Raw genomic sequence first — 19223 nt, 5'->3', positions numbered from 1 at the left:
ATGAGGATTAAGAACCCAGGCTTTGAACCTGACGGTTGTGGGTTTGAATCCTGCTTCCATGTCTCATGAACTGTGGAATGTTGGAAAATGGACTCAATCTCTCTGAACCTCACAATTGTAACATGAGAATAACTCCTACTTTGTGAAGTTCTTATGAGGGTTAACTTCTTGGTAGCTTTGAATATTCAGTAAATGATAGGTAGTTTTATCATTTTTTTTTTCTCTGGAAAAAAGAAGGAAAGGAGTCTCTGGAAGGCGACTTTGACCTTGGACTGAAGATGGAAAGAATAGGCCCAGTTTAAATAAGTACAAATAGATTTCAGGTTCTAGCGTGCGCTAGAGGGATACGGAAGACCCTCTCCAGGCATGGTGGGTGGTCAGTAGGGGTTCAGGGACGGTGACTGGAGGCAGAAAAAGTACAGGCACTCAGCCTCCCTCCCGCTAGGCTGCCAGGTCTGTGGGTTAGAACTGGATGCTCTGGTATTCAAGTTTTCTGCCAGGAGAAAAATGACATAAGTTATTACCATCGCGTTTTGTTGCCACAACTTTTCCCCTCACTCTCAGAAAGGAGCTGGGAGCTCCTCTGCAGTCTCACATCTGATATTAAGTGTGAACCCAGATCAGCCCAGGCTGTCCTCAGCTGAGCTGGTGAGTCTGCGTTGGGATGAACAGCAGCTGGCCTGCTAGGCCCAGCATCTCAGTGGGGCTGGCTGTTTTCTTCTCATCAATATTTGATTCTTGTGGAATAACAGATGATTTTTATTTCATTCTTTGTGCCTCTGCTTAGTTTTCACATTGTCTAAAGGGACGAGGTATCTAATTAAAGTGCTATTAGGAAAACCGTAATAAGCGTGATTCATGCCCCTGTTGCCCTTTGTCTAGACTTTTCTTTCTCTTATCTTGCATGGCTGCCTTCGTCAAGATAAAGCGTATTTGTGAGCTGTATCAGTCACGGTTCCGCTGGAGGAAATCACAGCAGCTAATTTTAGCGGGAAAGGCCTCAGGGGTTTACAAAGTCATGGGAAGAGGGGAGGAGCAGGTTCCCGGTGGGGCTCCTGGGATGAGCCGGAACCTCAGCACCGCAGCAGTGAGGCGGCCGCGGGGAACCACGCCGCGCATGGAGGCGTATCAGCACGCGAGCCTTGCTGGAACGCGCAGCTTCTCCTTGACCTTGCTTGTTCAGCAGCACGGGACCCGCAGGAAAATGCCCTCACCTCACTTCCTGGGTGAGGAATCCCAAGACAGTTGACAACACATCCAGGTCCAATTTTTTTTCTCACTTGGAGCACTTGAGAGGGAACCTGGGCCAGGGCGTCGAATTGTCAGATCCTAATTCACATCAGAAACTCCAGCTGCTAAGGGGCCAGGGGAGTTTACTTTTCAGTTTCCCCGCCTCTGAGGGAGAAAAAGGGCCTTTGATGGTGTGGTCCAGGCCGACCCACCAGGACCCTACGTCAAGATTTTAACATGTACTTTGGTTCAGTACTTACTTGAGATAACTGACAATCCTTTTATTTTTGTCTGTATAAAAACTATATTTGCGGTGTGAAGTGACTTCCTCCTCTCTGTGGCGTCTGTAAGTTGACCTCTGAAGTCCTGTCTGTGAACACGGGTGCCCTCAAAAGCTGGAGAAGCGGCTTCCTGTGGAGCAGTCCTGGAATCGGCTCCCGGCATGTGGCATTTGGTGGGTGCTGACATCAACAGTTTCCTTTTCCCTGCGAGGTGAGAAGGGTCTGTGTGCCATAGGAAGACAGGGCTTCCACGTATTCTCTTGGTTATAATGAACACTTCCAGGAGGAAACAATAGAATTTGTAAGTGGATTTTTTTTCCCCCAATAAAGAATCTGCTGCTCAGGAACAAACTCAGAGGCCAAGAAGCATTTGAGGAGATGCTTAACTTCACTGTGAAAGAAAGGCAAATTACATCCGGCACGGTGGCTCATGCCTGTAATCCCAGCACTTTGGGAGGCCAAGACAGGAGGATTGCTTGAGCCCAGGGGTTGGAGACCTGGGTAACATAGCAAGACCCTGCCTCTACCAAAATAATAATAATAAGAAGAAGAAGAAGGAGAGAAGAAAAGAAGGAAAGAAAGAAAGGAAGGAAAGGAAGGAAAGAAAGGAAAGGAAAGAGAAAGGAAAGAAAGGAAGGCTGATTAAGACAAGAGTGGCTCATCTGATGGACAGCAATGAACAGGCTCCACAGTGTCCACAGTGAGTGTGAGGGTGAAGAAGCAGCCATACTCATTGACATAGCTGGTGGTGGAAAGAGGCACGCACTTTTGGAAGGGAATTCAGCAGGGCCTACCCAGGTTGTAAATGTGTCTCCCTTGTGACCCAGACATTCTGTTTCTGAGAATACAACTTTCACAAAACTTCTCACATACGTGCAGACATATATTTATAGAGATGTTCTCTGGAGCACTGGTTATTCTTACAAAACGTGGGGAAAATCCAAAGGTCTAGCAATGGGGTTTGGGTAAGTAAATACAGCGGAAAACCCTGCAGCTCACATAAAGAGAAGATCTGCAAGAACTGATGGGGAAGGACGCGTGATGCCTCTGCAGGTGCAAGGCTGGGGCTCCTGGGCCATCTGCCAAGTGGTGATGCTGCCCTGTCTGTGAACATGTGGAGGTGGTAAAATGGATGATGATTCAGAGAACATGGCACAGCAAGGCATAGTTGCTTTTGTTATATAAGATAATTTCTATAAATTATTTCAAGGAATTAGACTAAAATTATGGGATATTCTCTAGTCTGTGTCTCTTCCATATGTCATGAGAATTTTACTTACCTCTCAAGTGCCCCAAGTGAAAGAAAAATTGGACTTGGATGTGTTGTCAACTGTGTTGGGATTCCAAAAGGGAGGAGCATTGCCTTGGGGAGAGAGGCAGTGAGTGATCTTGCTGGGGACAAACTGATTTGGGTTCACCTGCTTGTCCCCTTACCCTATCCCTGTCTGCCTAAGCTGGAGTGGGAATAGGGGCTGCAAGTTCCACTCCAACTTTGCAAGATTTCAAAGGGAAAAGTCATCAGCGGAAGGTTGAGAAGTTCATGTGGGTGAAATGCAATTATTCCTAATGTCCCCTTGTGTGGAAACCCGCCTTCCTGAGAAGTGATGGTCTCTTGGAGTTCTGAACAGCTTCCCTCACTAAGTTTTAAAAAAGAAATTATTTGGGACTTGGAAGAGAGAAGGGAGTCTTCCCCACTCTGTGACCAAAAGCTCCCTTAGGATAATGTTTTTTGGGAACTGCCACCACCACTGGAACAAAATACAACACCACTAACAACAAAGAGGCCAGGCCAGTAGCTCGCGCCTGTAATCCCAGCACTTTGGGAAGCTGAGGTGAGGCGAGTGGATCACTTGAGCTCAGGAGTTCCAAACCAGCCTGGGCAACATGGCAAAACCTATCTCTACCAAAAATTTAAAAAATTCGTGGCTGGGCACAGTGGCTCACGCCTGTAATCCCAGCACTTTGGGAGGCCGAGGCAGGCAGATCACAAGGTCGAGAGATCGATACCATCATGGCCAACAGGGTGAGACCCTGTCTCTACTAAAATACAAGAAATTAGCTGGGCATGGTGGTGCATGCCTGTAGTCCCAGCTACTCAGGAGGCTGAGGCAGGAGGATCGCTTGAACCCAGGAGGTGGAGGTTGCAGTGAGTGGAGATCATGCCACTGTACTCCAGCCTGGGCAACAGAGCAAGGCTCCATCTAAAAAAAAACCAGAAAAAAAACCATTGTCTTGGTGTGGTGGTGCTTGCCTGTAGCCCCAGCTACTTGAGAGGCTGAGGTGAGGGGAGGTTGAGGCTGCATGAGGTGTGATCATGCCACTGCACTCCAGTCTGGGCAACAGAGTGAGACCCTGTATTAAAAGAAAAAAAAGAGGAATAATATGATGCTACGTGTGTACAAAAAATATCCTGGAAGAGCTTTTTCTAAACAGTGGCTATTCCTAGGCAGGAAAGTGGCAAACAACAGCCATGGTAACAAAACCCTCAGTGGCCATCGCTAAAGTGTGGAGCCTGTGGTGTTGTAAATGAGACACAGGCATGTACTAATTGTTGCAGTACAACAGCCTGGCTCCCAGCAAGCTGTTTCGACAGGCTGTCTGCTCCTGCTTTGATAAGACCAAAGTCTGTCTTGGACAGTCCATTTTCTGGTTAATGGGGTGTTCTTATCAACTGAGAGGACTGTCACCTGCTAATGCAAGGGCCCGCCCCTTCCCTGAAATATGGCTCCTTCCCTGAAATACAGCCCCTTCCTGCCTGGGCCTGGTGCCTGAGATCCCGCCATCTGATCATACTTCCTGGGAACTGCGGTTTGTTGAGCTCAGAGGGCCTGGCCCTCAAGTTTCACCTTGTGGGCAACCTCTGTGCATGGAAACCTGGTCTCACCCTGGACTTGAAGGTCAGAGCTAAGAACAAAAGTCACCAAGGGTAGGAAAAAGGGCGAGGAGGTGCTTTAGGGATCAGCCTCGGCATTGGTTTTACATTTTTTACTTCAAGATTAATTATTTTACATCATTTTATTTGCTTATTTTTTAGGGCCACAAAGAGAACACTTTTGAGAGTGACAGGATGGAAGATCTTCAGGCTCTGCCACCTGCCTGGCACCCACCCCTTCAGCGGGACAGTCAGGACGATCAAAGTCAGTGCTCCTGAGGGCCCCTGCCCTCTAGCAGGAAGGGGGACACTCCGGTTGACAGGCAGCTCAACCACGAGCCTGAGCGAGCTGGGTGGGGGCTTCAGGACCTGGAGACCCAGTCTGCTGCGTGGCTGGGTGTGAGAGAGTGTTATTTTCCTGGGGTGCTGTAACAAATTACCACAAACTTGAGGACTTAAAACAATGGACATTAATCGTCTCACAGGAGGTCCACAATCAAGCGGAGGTTGATTCCCTCTGGGCACTCTGACAGGGAGTCCCTTCCCTGTGTGTCTCCCAGCCCCTGGCCTCTGGGGTTGGCGGGCAGACCTCGGCATGCCTTGGTTTGTGGCTGCATCACTCCCATCCCCGCCCCCATCTTCATGTGTCCATCTTCCCCGTGTGTTTCTGTGAACCTCAGGTCTCCTCCTGCCTTTTTTTCCAGGACCACTCTCACTGGATTTATGCCCCCTCCAAATCCCGGATGATCTCATCTTGAAATCCTTAATTATGTCTGTGAAGACCCTTTTTTTTTCCAATCAGGTCACATTCACAGGTTCTGAGCGTTAGGACTTGGACGTATCCTATTGGGGCCGTTCTTCCAGCCATGACGGAGAGGGACCCGACACAGCTGAGGCCAGTTGCTGCTCTCCTTCCCTCAAGCTACGGCGATTAATTAGTCATGGCTGTGGCGTGATGGCGGCCAACCTCTCCTTGCCTAACCTTTCATGTAATCTCGTATCTGTAAAAGAGGTCCCAGCTCCAGAGGCCTCAATTACATCCTTTTGATGCAGGGCAGGTGAGCCTGATATTGGGGCTTAGCCCAGGAAGGTTCTTGGCTCTGCCCCAAAAATAATCCAAAGTCAAGCTGGTGGTGTTAAAACAGCAAATTTTATTGAAGCGACAGTGTACATCACCAGCAGAGGTCCTGCTCCCTGCAGAGCAGGGCTACCCCATTGGCAGTGTTCCCAGAGCAGCAGCTGAGAGGCAGGGCTGCATTTATATTTATACCCACTTGCATTATATGCAAATTAAGGGGCAAATTATGTAGAAATTTCTAGAAAAAGAGTGGTAACTTCCAGGTCACCAGGTAGTTGTCATGGAAAGGGGCAGTAAATTCCAGGTGTTGCCATGGCAATGGTAAACTGACATGGCGCACTGATGGGCATCTCTTATGGAAAGCTGCTTCGCCCTGTCCTGGTTTTACCTAGTCCTCAATTTGGCCTGGCGTCCAAGCCCCGCCTTGGCAGTTGAATCCTGACTTCTAGGACTCAACTTACTGTCAGTCAGTTCACACCTGGCTGGAGGGTGGATATAATGGGGCCCATTTGCAGGAGAAACTGTGATGCTCAATGGAAAGAGAAGTAGATGGGCATTTGGGGCAGACAGTTAACTCCTTCTGAAATCCTCTCCCCTCCTCTGTGCTCATAGTCATTCCCAGGCCTGTGCTGGTGGGGAAATCCCTCCACATTCCCCAAGTGTCAGGGCTTCAACTGGATTTGCTCAGTCTCCAGAGAGCTGGAGCCATAACTTCACTGTGACAGAGGAGGCCTGGCTTGGAGTTTCTCTGTGATACTCAGAGGGCCCAATGTGTGAAACCCAGAGTGGATGGGAAGGAATCTTTCCGTGGGGAAGAGTGACTGGAAACTGTCACCGTGGCAGGTACTCCTGGAATCAAACAGCCTTTGACAAAAAGGGCCTGTTTCTGTAATTTACCTGGTGGGGGACAGAGCCAGAGAAACACTGGTAACTAATTTTCTTTTTTTCTTTCAGACCAAATCTCGCTTTGTCACCCAGGCTGGAGTGCAATGGTACCATCTTGGCTCACCGCAACCTCCGCCTCCAGTGATTCTCCTGCTTCAGCCTCCCAGGTAGCTGGGATTACAGGCGCCTGCCACCATGCCCGGCTAATTTATTTTTTGGTATTTTTAGTAGAGACAGAGTTTCAACATGTTGGCCAGGCTAGTCTCGAACTCCTGACCTCAGGTGATCTGCCCACCTCAGCCTCCCAAAGTGCTGGGATTACAGGCGTGAGCCACTCTACCTGGCCTGTGTAAGAATTTTTTGGGAATATACATGCAGGAGTGGAATTGCTGGGTCCTGGGAATATATACACCAGTTTTGACTAACAGTGCCTGATTGTTTTCCAGAATGGCTGCAATAGTCCATATAGCCTCCTGTAGCAGTGCATGGAAGTTCTATGCCCCTGTGAATGTTCTGGCCAACACAGGAAATCTGGCTTAAAAACAACAACAGGTCAGGCGTGGTGGCTCACACCTGTAATCCCAGCACTTTGGGAGGCCAAGGCGAGCAGATCACAAGGTCCAGAGTTTGAGACCAGCCTGACCAACATAGTGAAACCCCGTCTCTTCTAAAAATACAAAAAGTTAGCCGGGCGTGGTGGCGGGCGCCTGTAGTCTCAGCTACTCAGGAGGCTGAGGCAGAAGAATCGCTTAAAAACCCGGGAGGTGGAGGTTGCAGTGAGCCAAGATCGCACCACTGCACTCCAGCCAGACCGAGACTCTGTCTCAAAAAAACAAAAAACAAAACAACAACAACAAACTAGCATTATGGGAAACCCACCCTCACTCCTATTTCCCACCCTCACTCCTATGCCCTAAGGACAACTAGTCTCAGTTAATTTGTTTTCAATTTTCCAATGGCTACTGTGTTAGTCAGAGTTCTCCAGAGGGACAGAATTTATATATATATATGAGTTTATTAAGTATTAGCTCACACAATTACAAGGTCCCACAATAGGCCGTCTGCAGGCTGAGGAGCAAGGAGAGTCAGTCCTAGTCCCAAAACTGAAGAACTTGGAGTCTGATGTTTGAGGGCCAGAAGCATCCAGCACAGGAGAAAGATGTAGACTGGGACATCCCAGCTACTTTCATTAATCTAGATAATGTTTTGAATATCATTTCAGAGAAATCATTTTTATGGAAAAGAAATATCCTTCTGCCTAGTTTTAAAAATTTCCAACAGAATTGCATATAGAAATTATCACACATTTTTGTTTGAACCTATTGATATGGTTCCCTGATAGTAACAGTTTCCCAGTCTTAAGTTAATCTTTTTTTTAGTTTCTTCAATTGAGATGGAGTTTCACTCTGCCTCCCAGTCTGGAGTGCAGTGGCGCGATCTCAGCTCACTGCATCCTCTATCTCCTGGGCTCAAGCGATTCTCCTGCCTCAGCCTCCCAAGTAGCTGGGACTACAGGCACCTGCCACCAGGCCTGGCTAATTTTTTGTGATTTTAGTAGAGATGGGATTTCACCATGTTGACCAGGCTGGTCTCAAACTCCTGATCTCAAGTGATCTGCCCACCTCAGCTTCCCAAAGTGCTGGGATTACAGGCGTGAGACACTGTGCCCAGCTCCAGTCTTAAATTAATCTTAATCTTTGATTTCCTGAGATACAGTCTTCTGGGCTGTGATGGCTAAGTGATTTAAAGCACTTTCAAGTTTAACTTACTGCTTGATCTTAAGAAATACTGTGCATTACTGCTTTATGCGATCCTGTTGTATCTTTGAGAATGACCTAGAAAATCCCAAACATGTGACTCTCAGTATTAATCAGGGTTAGCAAACTAAGGTTCATTACCTGTTTTTGTACAACCTGTGAGCCTTTAAAAATGGTTTTTGCATTTTTATATGGTTGAAAAAATTTTTAAGGAATAATATTTTATGACATGTGAAATTCATATGAAATTCAAATTTCAGTGCCCACAAATAGAGTTTTATTGGAACACAGCCATGCTCATTTGTTTAAGTATCAGCTATGGCTGCTTTCTCCCTCCAACCACAGAGTCGAATGGTTGCAACAGAGATCATACAGCCCACAAAGCTGAAAATACTATCTGGCACTTTGCAGAGCAGCTTTGCCAACCCTTGGCAGAAATGATTCAATCAATAAAAGTTTACGGAGAACTTCAACTTTGGTGAAGGACAAGCTGTTCTGGTCTCCATGGGCATTTCCTGTCCTGCTAGGGAGACAGTCACAACACAGGGTGATAAATGCTAGGATGGCGCAGCACAGGCGACCAAGACCTGGAGCCACACTGAGGAGATCAGGGAGGGCTTCCCAGAGGCAGTAACATCTAAGCTGAGACCTAGGAGTGACAAGGAGCTGGCCAGCTGAAGAGGGGTGAGGGGAGGTTAGAGGTGGCAGGAAGAATGTTCCAGGCAAGTGGAACAGCATATTCAATGGCCAGAGGGATCAGGGCTTATTGGAGAAACTGGGAGATGTTTGCATTATTATTTGTATCATAGGCTTATTTGTAATTAGACAAGTTAATTTGCATATAGATAAATAATCACCTACTTAGGGCTCTTAGTGATATAAGCAAGGAAGGGGGAAGGTCAAATAATTGATCAATTGATCGATTCAGTCATTCATTCAGCGAGCATGGAGTAAACACCTTCTAAGTGCTGCACACGAGGCTAAGTTCTGAGGATACAGAGGAAAACACGTGAATCCCTGTCCTGAAGGCTTAGTGAGGGAAAGCAGATAGATTTAAAAATAATTTCTGCAAGTATGAGGAGTGTCTATTCTGCCAGGTCAGGGAGGGTCCACCATTTCCATCCCTCTTCCCCCTTGCCACTTAGTCATTTTCCCAGCTCCCTTGCTGCTAGGACTGGATATATATCCAAGTTTTGGCCAATGAGACATAGGGGAGATCTGCTGAGAAGTGTCTAGGAAAACTCCCTAGATTAAAGGTGATGCCACAGATGACACCATCGCTTTCCCCCTCTTGCCTGCCTTTGAGTGGGACTGTGGTGGTGGCACAATGGGCTCTGTGGCAGCCATCTTGTGATCATGAAGTGATGAGCGTTAGGACAACATTGGTGCTTGTTGGCATCATCAAGCTGCTGGCCGACACCTGGAACTACCTGCCTTCAGGGACTCCTGGTTAACCTGAGATCATTGCATGTTGTTATTGCTTAAGCCAATAGTTCTCAGCTGGGCGAGATTTTGCTCTCCAGGGGATTTGGAGGCATTTTTGGTGTTCACTGCTGGGTGGGGTACTACCATCATCTAGTGAGTAGAGGCCAGGGATGCTGCTAAACATCCTACAATACACAGGACAACCCCCGTCCCCTCTAGCAAATAGGTGTCCAGTCCAAAATGTCAACAGAGCTGAGGTTGAGAAACCCTGCCTTAACCAGGTGCTTCCTTTACTGGCACAGTGTGAGAGGACTTGCTGGAGCCACTGGAGGTTGAGGAGGCCAATGTCCACCTTAGGGCCCAGGAAAGAGGAATTTGGGGAATTATCCTCGCTGGGCTCAGCCATGTGACAGTGTTGGACTTGGAGCAAGTTCTGTGAGAGAGCTGTGGGCCCCAGTCCCATGATGAGACCTCACTGTGGGCTCCTCTACAGCAAATGCTCCCACTACCCAGGTGCCCACCAGCATCCTGTGCCGAGTGCTCACTGCATTGCCTCACTCCAGTTTCCCGCAAGGCTGGTATCATTTATTCCCATTGTAATGGTTTGAAAATTGAGGTTCAGAAGAACAGTGGAATGTACTCTGGAGACTGGCACATTTTTATTTTTATTTTTTGGAGACAAGGTCTTGCTATGTTGTCTAGGCCAGATTAGAATTCCTAGGCTCTAGAGATTCTCCTGCCTTAGCCTCCTGCATAGCTGGGAACACAGTTGCATGCCACAAGGCCTGGCTGACTGGCAGGTTTTAATCTGCCATTTACTAGTATCACTTAAGCATTTTGCTCTTTTTTTTTTTTTTTTGAGATGGAGTCTTGTTCTCGCCCAGGCTGGAATGCAGTGGTGCCATCTTGGCTCACTCACTGCAACCTCCGCCTCCCAGGTTCAAGCAATTCTCCTGCCTCAGCCTACCGAGTAGTTGGAACTGCAGGCGCACGCCACCATGCCCGGCTAATTTTCGTATTTTTACGAAAATACGAAATGTCGGCCAGGCTGGTCTTGAACTCCTGGCCTCAAGTGATCTGCCCGCCTTGGCCTCCCGAAGTGCTGGGATCACAAGTGTGAGCCACTGCACCCGGCCTGTTTTATCTTTGTAAGCCTTAATTTCCTGATCTGTAAAATAGCAATATACGCTTTATGAACATTATTGTGGGGGCAAAACTCACGTATTTAGAAGCTCCTGCCAGGGGCTTAAGGTCTGGTAACCATTTTGGCGAATGGCCGTTGTCTTTGCGATCGCCAGCGCGCCCCCTGCGGGTGGGCAGCCGGAGCTGCGGCGCAGGTCTGCCTAATGTCAAAGCCACCGCTTTCCCACTCCATGGGGATGCGCACTCGAGGCCCCCACTTGCAGCGGGGACCCGCAGACCGCTGAGGGAGAGGAGAGTCTAGGAGTCGCTGGGAGCCACGAGGCAGGGGAGTCTGGAGGGGAACTGGAATTCACTGAGCACTTCCGGCACAAGACCTAAATCAGGCCTCGCACACAGCAACCGAGGGGATATTCTGAGGCTATTCTCGGGCTGGGGACGTTGGTCCTGGGTCCTGACGGGGCTTGAGAAGGAGTGAGGTCATAGTCTTTCAGGTACCTCTCACTGAGGACAGGGAAGGAGACTTGGGGAAGGCCGGTGGGTTGGAGGGTGGACCTCGAATTACCAGGCGCCAGGCAGAGGGTGTGGCCCGGGAAAGGAGTGAGAGTTCACCAGCTTGTTCTTTGCTCTGCGGTGAACAGGAGCCGCAGAGCAAATGAAGGCCCGGGCTCATTTCCATATGTAGATAATTCTGGCGGGATGGGGACGGATTTCTGGGAAGCAGCGTTCACACTCAGAGAGGTTAGAGGGTGCCCTGTGAAAATCCTTCTGAGGTTTGTTACTCAGAACCACCACATCCTGCGCTCCTGAGACTGGGGCCCTGTGTTCCACCCACCCCTCTCCGTTGGCTACCATCATTTTTATCTAAGACCACTTTTATCTTCCGTGCCCTGCGCTGCACACCCAGGCCACACAAGCGGGTGAAAAATCTTTCTAAACAAATGTACAGACTCTCCGGGAAAAAACAAAAAACAACAAAATCTCAAATTTGTGAATATGCCACTGTTTATACATTTTCCTCTTAATGGGCATTTAAGTCATTTCAAGTTTTTGAGGGTTTGGCTATCACAAACAGCACTGTTATACATATTCATATAAAAGTTGTTTGGCGGGGGCCAAGGGAATGCATTTCTGTTATGTATCTATCCATAGGTGGAATTGCTGGGTCATAGGGCAGGTGTTTGTTCAGCTTTGGTAGATATTGCCAGCCGATTTTTCCAAGTAGTTGCACCATTTTCCACTCCTACCAGCAGCGTATGAGAATTCTGTTTGCCCCGCACCGGCTCTGACACTTGGGATTGTCTGTCTGAGAGTAACAGCACAGCAGTATGGCTGAGTCCCGCAGACATGCAGTGAAAAAAGCCAGGCGTAAAAGAAAACATGCAGACCGATGATGCTCAAAAATAGGCAAAACTAATCTAATCTGGGAGTCATGAGGGGAACAAGGCGGGTTCTGGGGTGCCAGGAATGTTCTCTTTCTTCATCTGGGTGCTGGTTTACACAGGTTTATTCCCTTTGTGAAAATTCATGGAGCTATCTCCTTATGATCTGTGCACCTTTTTATACGTTATACTTAAATAAACATTTAAAAAATATTCTCTCTCAATCTCCCTCTGTCTCCCTCTCCCATCTTCCCTCCCAGCACAGGGTTGGGAACTGTCACCTTCAGAGCCCCCTTCAAGGCTGTGTGACCTGGACAGTTGCACAGGGTGTGCACTCAGAAGGGCCTGGTGCTTGGTTTAGAGTTCTGCTGTCTGTCTTGAAACTATTAATACTTTTTGAGCAAGGGTGCTTTGTTTTCATTTTGCATGGGGGCTCACACATAGTGTAGCCGACCTTGGCCCCGGGTCGGGTAGCTGCCAGAGTCTGTCTCCAGATTTCCAGCCCAGGATGTGATCTTTGGGAGGCACTGAGGGCAGGGCTAGGTTGCTCCCCCAGACCCCTGATGGAAAAGGTGTGGAATGCTCAGAGCGGCCCATGATGGCTCTCCCTCCTGTGAGAACCTAGGAGCACATATACCTGTAGATGGGATTGCTGGGTACATGGGAGGTGCCTGCACAGTGTCCCACGTGGCTCTCCGCCCCTCCCCTTCTTTTTATTGCGGCAAAATATGCATGACATAAAGTTGACTGGTTTAACCTTTATAAAGCGTACGGTGCAGTGGCATTAAGTACATTTTGATTGTTGTACCACCCTCCACCACTGAACCATCTTCACAACTCAAAAGTTGAATTTGAGTTTGCCTTGTGAAAATCCTCCACATCTGAAAAGTTGTGGAGATGGTTCAATGGTGGAGGTGGTGGTACAACATTCCTCTCAAACTGAAACTCTGTATGCATTAAACAACTTCCCATTCCCTTCTGCTTGCTTGTATGGTTTTCTCTGTGTGTTTCTCTCTTCCCAACTACTTTGTGGACTCTGTGAGGGCTGGGCCAGGCCAGGCATATTCACCTCAGGATAAGAAAGAACACATACAGTACACACAGGGCCTGGAAGAAGTGGGTGACAGAATAGTTTCATTAAATAAATGAAAAATATGTAATATTATTTAACCTTTGTTTGAAGGCTGGGTGACTTCTTGACTAATAAATTCTAAATTTAGTGCTGAGACAGTGTCTGGCACATAGCTGGATCCAAAACCTGTTGACAGAATGAATGAAGCATTAATAACTCTGTTGCCTGTAATAAAATATTGGGCCTTTATTGAATCCTTACAAGTACCAGGTACTGTTAATACACAGAAAGAAAGATGTTTGGCACTCCATACCCTCCCTCCCTCCCTCCCTCCCTCCCTCCCTTCCTTCCTTCCGCCTGCCCTCCCTCCCTCCCTTTCTTCCTTCTTTTCTTTCTTTTTTTCCTTCCTTTCCTTCCTTTCTTCTTTTTTCCTTTGACACAGGATCTCACTCTGCTGCCTAAGCTAGAGTGCAGTAGCATGATCACGACTCACTGCAGCCTTGACCTCCTGGGCTCAAGCGATCCTCCTGCCTCAGCCTCCTGAGTAGCTGAGACTACAGGCATGTGCCACCATGCCTGGCTAATTTTTAAAATTTTTAGTAGAGATAAGATCTCACTAGGTTGTCCAGGCTGGTTTTGAACTTCTGGGCTCAAGCAATCCTCCTGCTTTGGTCTCCCACAGTGCTGGGATTAGAGATGTGAGCCACCATGCCTGGCCTCCTTCTTTTCTTTATAAGCATTAGCACATTTGGCCCTACAACTACCCTCTGAGATGACCACTTGTTTTATAAGTGAGCACAAGCTCAGCGACATTCTGTCCTCTGCTGAGGTTACATAGCTGACAGGTGTCTCCAGACGGGGCTGACTCCAAACTCTGGTGCCTCCGTATTTATTTTGTAATGCCTCTCTGTGTTAATGAACCAAAATAGAATTTCTTAACTTTTTTTTGAGACAGAGTCTCGCTCTGTCACCAGTCTGGAGGGCAGTGGCGTGATCTCAGCTCACTACAACCTCTGCCTCCTGGGTTCAAGTGACTTTCCTGCCTCAGCCTTCTGAGTAGTTGGGATTACAAGTGTTTGCCACCACACCCGGCTAATTTTTGTATTTTTAGTAGAGATGGGGTTTCACCATGTTGGCCAGGCTGGTTTCAAACTCCTGACCTCATGTGATCCACCTGCCTTGGCCTCCCAAAGTGCTGGGATTACAGGCATAAGCCACCGTGCCTGGCCTTTGCTTTCATTTTAATAAAACTAGTTTTTCTTTTCTGATTATAAACATGTATTTACACTCTATTTTTTAAAATAAGGCATTACAGAAAGTGGAAATCTGACTTTTTAGGACTTCTTAGAATGTTCTCTCAAGATCCATGGCAACCCTTCCCGGGCGCAGCAGATCTGGAGCACGTGGCTCTTGTGGGCTCTTTCTTCTAGGCTGCCTCCAGGTCAAGGCACGTATGTATCCCATCGCTGACCTTTCTTTCTAGGTACCCACTAATCTTCAAAGATAACTGAGGGATGTTGTAAAGGCAATAAAGCTACCTCCACTTTCTTCCCTAACCTGCGTTTCCCATTAAGGCTTGTTTTCAACTCTAAGGTGGGGCTTTCCCCAGCCAGACCTTAGGTTATTTTCTGAGCTTTGGTTTCTTATTGGGGTTTGGGTGCAATAAGGAAGTTGTCAAGTGAAACTGTTTTTTCCAGGGTAGCTGAGCTAAGCCTCCTATCACTGGAGGAGCGGGGAGCAGCCCTGGGATGGGCGGTAACAGGTGGAGGCAGGTGAGCCAGCCCATGGCTCTCTGGATTGGCTGCCATGAGCTCAGCTCCTGGGAGATACTATATATATGGATGGCCAAAGCATCTTCTGAGACACTCAGAAAATTGCCAGCACCAAAGTCGTGGCATCTTCTCCCTGGGAGAGCTGGGTCTGACTTCTCATTGGACACAACTTCCAGCTGACAGAGAGGAGAGCCTAACACAGAGACCTCTTGTCTGAAGATCCCAGCCCCGGGTGTTCAGGAAAAAAAGCGATTTCTGTGGTCCAAGGTTGGTTGAACAATACCCTCTCCTTTGGGGGCTGGAGCAGTGGGTATGTATCTTGGGGTCCGGAGAGGAGTTTAGTCCTGGGAGTCAAACCAAGAGTCCAGTTCCAATTCTGCTTCCAGCATGCTGGGCCCTCCCAGAGAGGCAGCAGGGGTGGAGGTGGGGGAATCAGTTTTCTTATCTCTGAAAAGATGAAGCAGGGTTCAGTGACATTATCTCAATGGGGTGTTTCTCAAAGAGCTCTGGGCTCACTTGGACTTAAAACTCTGTATTCAAGTCCCAATCCTGCTTATTAGCCGGCACCCTGAGCAAGGAACTTCACTTCCTTGGGCCTCAGTTTTCTTGTCTGTAGGTTGGGGCAGCATTACATAGCTCACCTGCTAGTTTCCCTATAGGATGTGGTAGAGGTCGAGTTCTAGACTTTATGTGAAGGTACATGAGGGAACCCCCGATAAATGGGAGGTGTTATTATTACCTATGGTTGAATTAAGATTCTATGAGTTTTAAGGTTTCGGAAGTTAGTCCAAGAACGGGGAGATCTTATTAAAAAAACTCATGGTCTACTGCTTTCTTGGATGGGAATTTAGAGGCTGGGGGTGGATTATAACCCACAGTCCTGACTGACTCCTCATGCAGTGTTGCATTGCCTGTGGTCTTAGATAGAGGACAGAACGGGGTGGGGAGGGCATGGGTGTCTATACCTAGGCACACGTGATTGTGTGACTCTGTGTGCACAGGTCACTGTAGGCGTGTATGTGAATGTGGTTATTTCCATCAGTGTGAAAGAGCAGGTTTCTCCCCTCTAAGTCCATATGTAAATGTGTGCATGTGTATCTATGCTTACATGAGGCCATTTGGTGTAGAATAGAGAAGATAGGATTCGAATCGGGAGAAGTGAATTTGAGTCTCAGCTCTCTGCTTCCCGGCTATGTGACCTGGGGCGTGTCTCTTAATGGTTGAGAGCCTCAGTGCACCACTGTTAGCCCATCTGAGTCACAGCCCTTGGCAAAGATGGAATGAGATCATGTAAAGGAAAGGGCTCTCTGGACGCCGTGTGGCTGCATGAAGGTGAGATGGTTTGGGTTTTCACGTGCCTATGTATCATTTATTTGTTTCACGAACACCGAGAGCCTCCCAGGCTCAGGTCCCCTCTCATGGAACTTAGAGTTAGCACCGATGGCAAGTAGTGAGCTTGGTCATATAATTATTCCCTTACACTTGGGACAGGAGAAATACAGGGCGTCTTGAGTCTGTGTATGTCTGTGGTGTGCACAAGTGTGTTCTGGTGACACATGGATGTCTGTGGTGTTGACTGTGGGTCCACGTGTGTGTGCCACACACTCTGTCCCTCAGGGTGCTGCTGTGGGTGTGCCGCAGGTTTTCTCTCTGTGAAGTTTCTATTGTGTGAATCATGGGTGGAAAAGGGGAGCCGCAAAGTTATCTCCATGAAAGGCACCAAAGCAGTTAGAGAGTAAGGCAGCCAGGTGAACAAATTAGCAAACAGCATAGAGATGAGGTCACCGTGCAACTTAGAAAGTAAACAATACACAGCAGCAAGCTTGGGGAAGGCAGGCAAACTTCCTGCTCCAGGGTCAGCTTTGTGAGCCTTCTCTGGTTCTTTGTCGCTGTTGCTGGACATGTCACCAGTAAATGCCACATCTTATCAGAAGAAGTCTTGTGATCTGTAGATCACTCGGGTATTTCTGAGCTGATTTGGACTTTGCTCTGACATCCACAACAAGTTTATGAGAGCAGCTGGGTTTCCGCATAGTGAGGCCGCGCTGCTGGCTTAGAGTTCCTGGTCTGGAGCACAGCCTGCGCGGGGTGGGATTCCCTGGTGGTCGGGCTGAATGTAGTTGAGCACCTGGGGTACAAAACAAAGAAGAAGAAAGGAAAGTCTTGCTTTGATAAATCCTGGATAGCAGAATTTTATACTTGGAAAGTCTTTAATTTTGGCCCATGTAGGAAAGAGGAGGTTATTAGGATTAAAAGACAAGCTTCCCAGGGCTTAGAGACTTTAAAAGTCTGAGGACACATCATCCACAGAGGTTCTTCAGGGGTCTTCCTGGGGGCGTGTTGGTGTGTCTTCCCCAGTCAGCCGCACTCTCTCAATCCCTGGCCCAGAGCTGAAGACAATCTTTGAAACATTACAGAGGAGGAGCAGTTGGAGCGGGGGAGAGGGAGGAGAGAGCTGGACTGAGCACAGTCACAGCCACCCAGAGAGGAAAGAGAAAAGAAGGAAGTAGGGCTGGTATCAAATGCTGCAGCACGTTAGGGAGGACAAGGCATGGGAAGAGGTCACTGGATTTGGAATTAGGAAGCCTTGGGAGACCCTGGAATCTCTTCATTGGGGAAACTCTTGGGTAGCAGAGGCTGGGCGTCACCCAGCCCCCTTCCTGCCTCTGGGCTGCAGCAGCAGCTGCGGGGCTCCTGGCCTTAGTTTCTCGCATCTCCCCACGGGCTCAGGGCACCGGTTATTCCAGGGAGGGGGCGGCCAAATCACAGTAGCTTTCCTGAAAAAACATCAGGGAAAGCATGTGCTGGTGGGATTGTGTTAATGTTCTGATCAGGAGGAGCAGCGTGTCCTTGGAATGCATTAGGAGGATACTGCCGCCATTGGCAGTGGCGAAAACCGTTTCCATGGCGATGATAGCTCTTTAAAAGATGACTGCGTCTCTCTTCCCGTTAACTGGGTAAGGAAGCGCTGGCCCTCCGTGCGATGGGTCCCATGGAGCCAAATCTGTGCAGACGGAAGAGAGGCTGAGCTGAACAAGAGTGTCCTGGTTCTGTGGTTTTGTTAATGAACAGCTTCTCTGCCAACCCCATCCAATTTGCCCTGACCACAGGAACATATGGAAAACGCAGAGAGAACCCTGACACCATTCAGTAAATATTTCTGGCTCGGCTTACTTTTTTTTAAATATGATCTTAAATCACATAGAACTTCAACCTAAATTTATCTTCTTTTAAGACCATGTGCTTCTGAAGAGACAGCAGATGCAGGGGAATGGAACATTGCTGTCATCACTGTGTACTCACATCCTTATTCCTGCGCGTTCAGAGAAGACCAGAATATTCCCTCTGGGGGCACACACTGCATCTCGTTCATGATTGTATCCCTAGCACCGAGCATAATTTCTGGTGCAGAGTGGGAGCTTATTAAATGTTTGTTGAGAGAAATAAGTGAGAACAAACATAAATTTTTCCCCATGACTTCTTCTCCTTATCCTACCCCGCGTTGTCTTCGGAAACACAACTGTAAGGCAGCCAGTCTCTGAGTCTTTCAGGAATATTAGTGAATTTCCATATAAGGTACAGATACATATTGCTAAAAGTTTCCGTGTAGCCCAGATGTTCCTTTTAAGGAACATTAAATAACAAATAAGTCCTTTTAAATTGCCTGCCTCCACCCCGACCTGATTTCTCATTTCCTCCAAGGTCATCCATGTGTGGACACTTGGCTCCAATGGCCTCTGGCCTCGGCGACCTGGGGCTGCAGTACCGTCTGGTTTCCTTCCCAGACGGGTGCTTGGAGGAGGGAAGGCATCCCAAATGTTCATGTCACCTTCAAATATGTGTATTCCCATTTCTTTTCTTCTTTCTCTGTATCTTCTTCACTTTCCTGGGATCCCACACATAAGAAATTGCAATTATAGATTCTTATTTTTGCCTCTAAGCTGAGCATAGCAATAGAATACATTTTAGAGTACATCCCATACCACTAAACATTACTTGGTCAATGCATGCTAAAGCTGTAATGACAAATTAGAGCAGGCAACCTGTGGTCCTAAACTCCATAGGACTCTCCAGGGGCTCAGGTTTGGCATTCAAAACCATATTTTATTTTTCTTTTACCTTCCACTGAAGGGAAGAGGCCTTCTGAACAACTCTGGAAAAATTGGAAAGCCCCAACAGTTTTAGATTAAATTAAAGACACACAAATGAAGTGCACCGCCCACACCCAGGCCTGCTTGAAATGCTGCCCGGGAGGGAAAGGGTTTTTTTGTCTTTTTCCATTGGCCACTGCTTCATTCTGGATGGAGAATGGAAGAGTCCCTACTGCTC

Source organism: Chlorocebus sabaeus, chromosome 17 (assembly GCF_047675955.1).
Source record: "Chlorocebus sabaeus isolate Y175 chromosome 17, mChlSab1.0.hap1, whole genome shotgun sequence".
NCBI classification, from domain to species: Eukaryota; Metazoa; Chordata; class Mammalia; order Primates; family Cercopithecidae; genus Chlorocebus; species Chlorocebus sabaeus.
The sequence above is the reverse complement of the archived record's forward strand: the minus strand, read 5'-3'. Positions refer to the sequence as shown.